Here is an 11,254-nt window from a genome sequence, read left to right as displayed (position 1 = left end):
CCCCTTTATTACACGGGTCTAATAACACTAAAATCGTTTTCAAAGCATGGAAGTAAACCGGTTTTCAAAAATATCGGATTAACCTATTCTTTACCATTTTTATTCTTATAATATAAAATTGTAATTTATTTAATAGATGTTTAACATATAGTAAAAAATCCTTTTAAAGAATAAGAAGATGTTGTCACATTGACATTATTTGAAATTGTTTATTATAAGTAGAGTTGTTACTAATAACTAACTATATATTTTAGATAAGTTAAAAGTAAATAATCATTATCTAAGTAAACAATAAAATATTTGTTAGTATTAAGTTGTTAATGTTATAAAACCAGATATACGTTTTCCCCATGTAACTGCCTTGGCAGTTAACACCTTGTACGTTTCCCCCATGTAACTGCCTTGGCAGTTAACATCTTGTAACTGCATGTATTATATAATACTCTTGTATATTGTTATTTTGATGTTGGTTTTCCAGAAGATTTAATACAATCACTTGCAATCTAATAGAGAATTCCAATTGGTTTATATCACGTTATCAGCACGATTGCTCTCTTCTCATGCACGAGAATCCACTTTGATCTCCAACATTTTTTTCTGCAATTTCGATAATTTTCGTTCATCAAATTCAGGTACGCCATCAATATCTCGTACTGTAGCACTGTATTGAATAATTTTTTTAAGTGTACATATGTGTATCCAAAGAAATATCAAAGACTTCAAATTTACTGGTACCAAGAAAAGAAAATTTTTTTTTTTCTTTCCTCTGCCATTTCGGTGTTATACTGTTATGCCAACAATTTTTTTCTATAAAGAAAAAATATTTTCGAATTGGATTTTTTTGTTTTTCAATCTGATCCTTTGGAACACAAGACATATGCTTTTCGATCTGGATTTTCGAATACCCGAAATAGGTTTATTTTTGTGCATTTTAGACAACAAATAGGGTTGATAGCTATAATCGTATAGAAACAAAATCCGAAATTGTTGTATCCTTCAACCAACGGCGGTCACTACCGCCACAAACAACCGAACAAAACACATAAAACACCCCATAATACATAATATTTCTTACCTGGAAACCTTCCTCCGGCGATTCATCTCACCGGTTAACCGGCACTACAATCATCTTCAACCAGTCCGGCACATTCACCGGCAGCGACGACGCGGTTCCTCCGATCTCGGCTGTTTAATCGTCGCCGGAGATGACGGTTTTTTGGAGATCCACTGTTCACTTTCTCTCTCTACAACTGTTCCTCTTTCTCTCCCTATAATCACCGGAAAACCGCTCTGTTTTCGTCAGTAAACCGATCGTTTTCAGGCAATCCTCTCCGGCGATTAAGTTCTGACGTCAGGGATTACACACTGACCAGAGCTACTGTAATATTACAACAAATATCGTTGTGCTTGAGGCGGTTGTCAACGACCATTGTTTTGTGGTCTGAAGAATTGTGAGTGAACAGAAGTTTCAAGATTCAATAGATAACTACTCTAAAAGAAAAGAAAAAAAAAACTTTTTAGATATTATGGAATACAGCTGTAATATTTTGGTGATATATTATGGAAGTAGTCTATGGTCAATATGATATATGTTAATATTGTTTTATCAAAGAATTACTATTATTAGATAATAAATTTAAGAGATGCTCTACATGACCAGCAGTTGTACTCCATAAAAAATATGATATATTTGTTTTATTTCTCTTCTTGATATTAGATCTCTAATATTTAATTCGAATTATCAATTGCCATTTTATTATTATAACTATATTCTTAGTATAGTATTTATTGTAATGTAAATTCAATAAAGAAAATAATCATAATCAAAGTCAATATATAACATATAAATCGCATCTTCAGATGCACATAACTCTTTTTCCAAAATTGTATGTGGTTCTCATTTGTTTACGTATTCTGAGATTTACATCCATAATTTTATTCGGTTCACATTACACAATATGAGATCTATACAAATATTTTTAAATTCCTTTTTCGATTATATAGCACACTCTTTATGCTATAGAACTCGCACTTCTCACTAACAAGAACCTGAAGTTCTCATACAATATAGATTTTATACACAATCTAAATAAAATGTTGAACTTGTCAAAGCTTGAATTCATAGCACTTGAAATCCCGAGCAACAACTATCTCTCGTGGACTCTTGATGCTAAAACTCATCTAGAAGCAAAGAGTCTAGGGGAGACGATCATTGATGGGAATAAAGCCTCCCTTCAAGAAAAAGCTAAAGCTATGGTATTCCTTCGTTATCATCTTGATGAAGACCTGAAGAGGGAATATTTTACAGTCGAGGACCCTCTCGAGTTATGGAAAAAACATTCAAGAACGATTTGACCACCTGAAGTTGGTCTTACTCTCTAAAACTCGTTGTGAATGGGTTCATTTAAGGATACGAGATCATAAAACTGTTAGTGAATACCACTCTATCCTTTTTCGCATCACCTCTAAGTTTAAATTATGCGGTGAACAAATCACCGATGAAGACAGGTTAGAGAAAACTTTCTCAACGTTCCATTCATCAAATATGCTCTGGCATAGAATTACAGGGAACGTAAATTTACAAAATATACTAATCTAATACCATTTTTGTTGGTCGCGGAGCAAAATAACAAGCTTCATCTACAAGTTTCATTTGTTTGCGGTGTTTTTGTTGAAACTAATATTATGTTTCATTTAAAACCTAGTGATGTTTGATTCATAGTTGTATGATGTTTTTATTATACTCAAACATAAATTTCTTATATTTAACGTGTTTTATTATTTCCAGAAGAAATATGTATACCAGCTCTAGCAGAGCTATTATTGGTGATGAATGTCTGGTAGATAGCGGTAGTACTAACACTACTCTCAAATATATGAATTTTTTTCTGAGTTGTCTCCGGCAGAGACACCGATTAGTACTATATCAAGCGTCAGTAACCTAATCGAAGGCTCTGGCAGAGCACACATAACATTAACTTCGGGTACCAAATTAACTATTGATAATGCATTATATTCTAGTAAATCCAGAAGAAATTTACTTAGCTTTAAAGATATTCGAAAAAACGGTTACCACCTAAAAACAATATCTGAAAATAAAATTGAATATCTTCAAATTACTTCAAACAAAAATGGCCAAGAAACAATTGTTGAACAATTAGAAGCCTTATCCTCTGGATTATATTATACTAATATCAATCCTATCGAATCATACATGGCGAGTAACCAAAAGCTATTAGATAAAGACACATTCAATATATGGCATGACCGTCTAGGTCACCCTGGTAGCATAATGATGAGACGGGTAATCAAAAGTGCAACTGGGCACCCTCTCAAAAACTTAAAAGTTTTGCTACCACAAGACTTATCATGTGCAGCATGCTCTCTGGGCAAACTTATAACTCGGCCTTCACAAACTAAACTGATACATGAACCCCATCATTTTTAGAAAGAATCCAAGGGGATATTTGTGGGCCTATTCATCCTCCGTGTGGACCATTCTGCTATTTCTTGGTCTTAATAGATGCATCCTCAAGGTGGTCACATGTGAGCCTTTTAGCTACTCGAAATGTAGCATTTGCCCGACTTTTAGCTCAAATCATACAATTGAGAGCCAATTTCCCCGATAATCAAAATTAAAAACATCCGGATGGATAATGCGGGAGAGTTCACATCTCAAGCTTTTAATGACTATTGTATGTCAATTGGGATCAATGTTGAACATTCAGTACCTCATGTTCACACACAAAACGGTTTAGCTGAATCTCTGATTAAACGATTACAAATAATCGCTAGACCACTCTTAATGAGATGTAAATTACCATCCTCTGCATGGGGTCATGCTATTTTGCATGTCGTTGCACTGACTAGATTGAGACCAACTGCTGATCACAATACTCCCCATTGCAACTGGTCTCCGGACGAGAACCAAGTTTGTCCCACCTTAGAATTTTTGGTTGTGCGGTATATGTACCAATACTGCCACCACAACGTACTACAATGGGACCCCAAAAAAGACTGGGTATCTATATTGGTTTTAACTCCCCATCCATAATTACATATCTAGAACCAATGACGGGAGACATGTTTACAGCATAGTATGCTGACTGTCATTTTGATGAAACGATGTTCCCAGTCTTAGGGGGAGATAAGGACAAAGAAAGACTGGTAACACAAGAAATAACGTGAAATGCATCATCGCTATTAAATCTAGACCCCCGAAGTGGTCAATGTGAATATGAAGTCCAAAAGATTATACATTTGCAAAGAATAGCGAATGAATTACCAGATGCATTCACATACACGAATAGAGTGAGAAAGTCACATGTACCAGCATCAAATGCACCTGCTCGAATTGAAGTAATCCCAGAAGCGATTATTATACAACGAAAGCGTGGGAGGCCAATCGGTTCCAAAGACAAAAACCCACGGAAACGAAAAGAGCAAAGTAACGCAGTTGGTGAAAACTCACAAAAGGTTATAAATGAAACCCCGGTAGAGGTAAATGTCCCGGAAGAGACAACTATAATTCCAGAGGAAAATGAAGTTTCAGAAGAAACACCGATACCGAACGAAAATGAGATCTCTATTAATTATGTACAAGATAGTAGTACCGAATGAAAATGAGATCTCTATTAATTATGTACAAGATAGTACAATGTGGAACCGGAATAAAACGCGTGTTGATAATATATTCGCATATGCTATAGCAACGGATGTAATCAATGAAAATGATTACGTACCAAAAAAAAAAAAAAAAAAAAAAAAAAAAAAAAAAAAAAAAAAACTTTAGAAGAGTGCATGCACAGAAATGATTGGCCAAGATGGCAAGAAGCCATAAATGCCGAATTAAATTCGCTCGAAAAGCGACATATTTTCGGACCTGTAGTCCGAACACCCATAGACGTCAAACCAGTAGGTTATAAATGGGTGTTTGCAATAAAGAGAAATGAAAAGAATGAGATTGTACGATATAAGGCTCGACTTGTAGCGCAAGGGTTTTCCCCAATCCCAGGAGTTGATTATGAGGAAACGTATTCCCCTGTAGTGGATGCGATAACCCTTAGGTTCCTAATCGGCCTCACAATCTCTGAAGGACTTCATATGAGACTAATGGATGTCGTCACTGCATACTTATACGGGACACTTGAAAATGACATCTACATGAAAATTCCTAAAGGATTAAAATTGCTTGAAGCATTAAAATCAACACCTCGAGATATGTGTTTTATAAAGCTCCAGAGATCTTTATATGGTCTCAAACAATCTAGTCGTATGTGGTACAATCGACTTAGTGAGTATCTCGAAAAGGAAGGATACAAGTCTGATGTAATCAGTCCATGTTTCTTTATAAAACGATCACTCTCAAATTTCACTATAATAGCAGTCTATGTTGATGATATCAACATCATTGGATCTCCTGAAGAGATAGAGAAAGCTGCTTAGTTGTTAAAGAAGGAATTTGAAATGAAAGATCTTGGTATGACGAAATTATGCATCGGACTACAATTTGAGTATATGTGCGTGCAATGGCACATTTGTCCATCAATCAAACTACATCCAGAAGATGTTAGTACGTTTCAATATGGATAAAGCATATCCGTTTAGCGTACCTATGGTTGCCCGACCGCTAGATCCACACAAGGATCCTTATTGCCCTCAAGAAGAAGGCGAAGAAGTACTTGGTCCAGAAGTACCGTACTTAAGCGCGATCGGTGCCCTTATGTATCTAGCAAATAACACAAGACTTGACATTGCATTTGCAGTACATGTAATAGCGAGATACAGTTCGAATCCAACACGTAGACACTGGAATGGTGTAAAGCATATATTCCGGTATATTTGCGGGACACAAGACTTAGGTCTTTTATATCAGAAAGATCAAAAGTCCCAGCTTGTTAGGTATGCTGATGCCGGATACCTATCAGATCCTCACAAAGCAAAATCAAAGACAGGTTATGTATTCACATACGGTGGCACAGCAATTTCTTGGAAGTCAACTAAGCAAACACATACAACATCATCCAATCATGCCGAATTAATAGCACTATATGATGCTAGTCGACAATGTGTGTGGTTGAGATCAATGATTAATCACATACAAGAAGTATGCGGATTAGAACAGATCAAGAAGGAGCCGACAATTATTTATGAAGACAATGCTGCTTGCATAGCTCAGATCAAAGAAGGTTACATCAAGGGTGATCGAACAAAGCACATCTCACCAAAGTTCTTCTCAACATACGATTTGCAGAAAGAAGGGGAAATTGATGTTCGTCAGATCAAGTCAAGTGAAAATCTAGCAGACCTGTTTACAAAATCTTTACCTTGAAGTAGTTTCGAGCAGTTATCACATAAGATCGGGCTTCGTAGGTTACAAGACATTAGTTAAATTGAGGGGGAGCATTATACACGTTGTACTCTTTTCCTTGGCTAAGTTTTGTCCCACTGGGTTTTCTTAGCAAGGTTTTTAACGAGGCAGCATAACTGGTCCTGCAGTATCAGTTTATCATATTGGTCCTGAAGTATCGATTTAACATCATCCTGAAGAATGTTGTTAATAATGTATAATGAACGGTATGTATATCTGAGGGGGAGTGTTATAAAACCAGATATACGTTTTCCCCATGTAACTGCCTTGGCAGTTAACACCTTGTACGTTTCCCCCATGTAACTGCCTTGGCAGTTAACATCTTGTAACTGCATGTATTATATAATACTCTTGTATATTGTTATTTTGATGTTGGTTTTCCAGAAGATTTAATACAATCACTTGCAATCTAATAGAGAATTCCAATTGGTTTATATCAGTTAAGGATTTTTTTATTGTTTTGTATTAATTAATTAATAATATTATTAGTAAATTAAATAAGAGAATGCCATGTGGCATTAAGTAGGTTCTTGTTTTAGTATGAGAATGCCATGTGGCATTAATCATACTTTTTTATTATTATTAGATTTCTTCAACCATAGCATTAAATAGACCTTTACCGGTTATATCATCTACTATTATAAATTCATAAAAAATATTCTTTAACTTCAATTGGTGTTGATGAGATATCTAAGCATAGTAAAATAATTGACATTTGTTCTTTATAACTAGTATCGGGCGTGCAATCAAGTATAACTGAAAAGTATTTAGCTTCCTTAACTTTGTTAACAATTTTATTTTTACCTTCACATGCTAATAAACTAATTAGTTTGTTTTGCATATTATGACCTAAGATAATGATTGTAGATTTCTTTGTTCTTTATTCGTCTAACATGTTCTTGCATTACCAGACCAAATTCTGCAATCATTTGAACAATAGCTAACCATGTTTTCTTCATAAAGTTTTTCGCTATCTCCACGAAATGGTATATTGTTCGTGCTAAAAGTTTTTACAACGCCAATAATTCTTTTAAGTACATCTTTCCAATGTTCCTTACATTTATTTATAAGAATTTGAGTTTCTTTATCAATTGTATTATTTTTCGCTAATCTCGTTTCTAACTCAATCCATGTTCTCATATTGACTATATGTTCCTTACTTGCTTCATGTTGTTTTAATTTAGCATTAATATTTTTTTTCCAACCGTTAATACCTTTTTTAGCTAAGTTACTTTTAGATGAATTCACACCAAATAATTTGCAACAAAAACAAAATACTTTATCTAACTCTATAGAGTAAATCAACCATTTTCTTTCATATATCTCCCCATTTGCCATTTTTTGCATATAGAAAGAAGGACTAAAGCTCCTAGAATGCTCATTTTTAGGAAAATCGTAATCATCAATGTTAACTCAACCTTTTTCTACAAGTAAATCTCTTAAATTAGTGTTAATAGTAGTCTATTGACTAGGATCATATGTATTTCAAGGTCCATATACATGTACAAAATCATCAACATTTAAAAGTTTATCAACATTTATAGTTTCATCAACATTTATCTTTTCGTCAACATTTATAGTTTCGTCAACGTTTATAGTTTCATCTACATATTCAATAGGTATAGGTTCATCATCATCAACATCAACACCATGTAAAGATTGTTCAACATTTATAGGTTTTACAAATTTGAGTAAAGAACCCCTTTGTGATTCTATTTTAGCTTCTCGTTTTTGTTTCTTTTGCCTTTTAGAATGACCGGATTCATGTTTACGATATCTATTTGACATTATAAATCTATCACAATTGGTAAAGTATATCACAGATTCACAGAACACGCTAAACACAGATTTTAACTAGGGCGAAGGGTTTCAAAAACTAGCAAAATATATCACAAACTTCAACTAGGCAATTAGGAAATTAGAGCTAATATCACATAATTCAATTGGGAAATTAGCAATTTGAGAAATAGTGTTTAATGTACCTTAATTTTGAATCGAAGGCCTTCAATTTCGTCCCCAATTGTCTCAACGACTCAACACTTTCAATCTTGTCACAAATTTTGATTTTGATTTCAGAGATGATGATGATTTGTGGGAGGGAAATAGCAAAATAAAGAACAATTTTTTGAATTCTGAATCTGAACTCATATGACAAAAACTGAATCAATCCACCTTATTTAAAGGTCATGAATCTTTAATATTACCGTTGTAGATGATGATTGATGTAGATTTACAAGCGACCGTTTCAATTCTCCATCTCCCTCTGTTAGCAGCATATTGTAGATTTCTAGGCGATAATTTCTCGTCTGTATCTTGTAAATCCCGATTGTCGCCCATAACACATTGATAGCTACGACCTATTCATCTATTCAATATTTCCATATGCAGCCCCTTTTTAATACACGTTAAATCCATCTTTCAGGCCCATATATATATTTTTTAAAAATTTGGAGATCCTAAAGATTTGGTGACCCAAGGCCCAAGCCTCAAAATATTTGAGCTTGGGCCATTAAAAGAAATACTCACATATATACAACATAGGCTAAGATGGATTAATTTGCTCTGATTGCTACTTATAATCTACGCTACAACGATTAGTTGCATCAGAATATGTAATTCTTCAAGTCAGAGTACGTTACACTAACACTGTTACGCTAATTAAAGCTTACCTAAATGCAATTTAAGATTCAGAGAGATGAGATGAGACCGATTATTTCAACAATTTGTATAATTGTATAAATGAGAATGAAAGGGGATACCATATTCACCTTTATCGAAAGGAAACCGAGGTTAGACGCCTTGGAGGCTGAAGTCAACAGAAAGAAACAACTATAGTATTGGCCACTGCCGGTGACCGAAAAACTTCCAATGTCAATTAGGCCAATTTGGAGCAATAAATAAATAGTATACCCGGCCGGTTAATTTAAAAATGGCTTTATAAATTTCTTCTATTTGAGTAATGCGCTTGTGTGATTTTTAGGGTTAACGTAACGGTGATAAATCACAAATATATTCCTAAATTCTTCATAAAATAATGTAAATCAGAAACAAAAATTCAATCACGGTACACAGATCACATTGATTTCGAATATTTTAGTTTATCAGATCTCCGCTGTAATTTTTTAGTTTATCAGATCTCCCCTGTAATGTATCATAGCAATGTAAATATAACTACATTTGACATTTTCTCTAAAGTTAGTAGGTCCAATTACCATCTCTAAAATAAAAAAGCATAGTAGCTAATAGGTTATGATCAATAAATTGAATTTCAAACATCAAGCAATGGTCATATTATACTTTCTTAATGTTACAATTGCATGTCTTATGTTACAACGTAAAACTCAGTTTGAAATTGCAAAAAGACCAAATTTAACACTTTAACCAATGTGTTCCCAACCAAAAGAGATATAAAAGGAATTCGACAATAAACAATAGTCTTAAGCCAGCAATCTTAGTATCCACTCAAAGAAGAAACATACCTGGCCACCATCAAACCACCGAAAATCTATAGTAATCGTAAACTAAACCTGCAATGCCAACAAAAAGTAAGAAAGATTAAGACCTTCACTTGATGCTTTTACATAACCAATCTGTAATACCAACGAAAAGTAAGAAATAAAATAATAGGGATCATCCATCTTCTTTGTAATATTTACAGGTGGGAGGAAAACGAGTTTCATCAGATCGTTAAAAAAATTGGATTTGGGACCAGAAATATTTACCTTAAACTGGAGTTCGGTCGACACCAGCGAAGCTTGGCCGGAATGCTTGCGACTACGGCAGTAAAAATAACTAATGGGCTATTCGAGTGTTCATCAGAAAGGCTAGTGGTGTTACTGATTTAAGGTATATCATCATAGGGTGCAAATTTGTTTCTTCAGATGAAAAGAATAGAATAGGGTGGAATCGTTGTTATTGATATAAGGGATTGAGATTAAGATGAAAAGAATATTGATTTAGGGTTTTCATTATGGAGCGGCTGAAGGTAGGAGAAGGGTGGGGAGGGTTTTCATCATGGAGCGGCTGAAGGTAGGAGACGCGTAGAAATAAGAAAATATGAAATGTGTATAAAGTGCCATGTGGCAACGATTTTTTTATGGAAAGATAGGAGAAAATTAGAGGTGTGAGCTGGAATTCAGCTAAGTGTACTATCAGTTTCATTTATAAGTATAGAGCTTTATGCTTGGTAAGTAAGTACCAAGGGTATGTACATTTGGATGGTTGTGAAAGTGTCACACCCTCAAATTTCACATGCGGGGTTCTATCGTGAGGCGCGTGACAAATCAGGATCTCAGCCATTAGTCATATTGAACGACCACTACATGAGTTTTTAAAAATTTTCTTGTTTACTCATTCATGAGAAAATACGGTTTATACAATTGAGTAGCGAAAGCGTAAATAATTATAGAACTAAAATAGCTAATGTAATTAAAATATATTCTAAAAGTTTGGTGAAATCAATGCGACTCTTAAATGCATCCTAGTCCTTATGTGTGCTACCTTAGCAACCTGAGAAAGACATGCAAGAACAAGTGTCAACACAAAATGATAAGTGAGTTCACAGGTTTTAGATTATCATTATAAAATAAGTTGTTACTTCCCAAAGGTTTTTTGATGCGTGTCAGTGTGTATATAATTTTAGATATATATTTAAGCCCTTTTTACACTTTTAGCAAAGTTTTAAATTTATAAAACACGATATTTACTAACACTAAACACACATATGGGCAAGTTCACCCATCGTGGACGTAGTATAGTGTTGGTAAGATACCGAGGTCATCCAAGGACACAAGAGCTTTTAGTACCGGTTTATCCTCAACGTCTAATCAAATCAAAAAGTTAGAAAAGGTTTTTAAACTAAGAAAATAAAAACTAACTAAATGC

General features: G+C 34.2%; 1 long non-coding RNA gene across 1 annotated transcript; it reads right to left on the bottom strand.

The window, feature by feature from the left end:
• Nucleotides 1-415: 415 nt before the first annotated feature.
• LOC110917161 lies at nt 416-1,521 on the bottom strand. Its single transcript, XR_002580392.2, has 2 exons — nt 1,076-1,521; nt 416-597 (listed from the first exon to the last, which is right to left on the bottom strand). It is a non-coding gene; the product is annotated as an uncharacterized LOC110917161 (long non-coding RNA).
• Between the last annotated feature and the right edge of the window lie 9,733 nt (nt 1,522-11,254).

The sequence above is a fragment of the Helianthus annuus genome, chromosome 16 (genome assembly GCF_002127325.2).
Source record: "Helianthus annuus cultivar XRQ/B chromosome 16, HanXRQr2.0-SUNRISE, whole genome shotgun sequence".
NCBI classification, from domain to species: Eukaryota; Viridiplantae; Streptophyta; class Magnoliopsida; order Asterales; family Asteraceae; genus Helianthus; species Helianthus annuus.
Note: the sequence above shows the minus strand (reverse complement) of the source record. Positions and strands in the feature narration are given on the sequence as shown.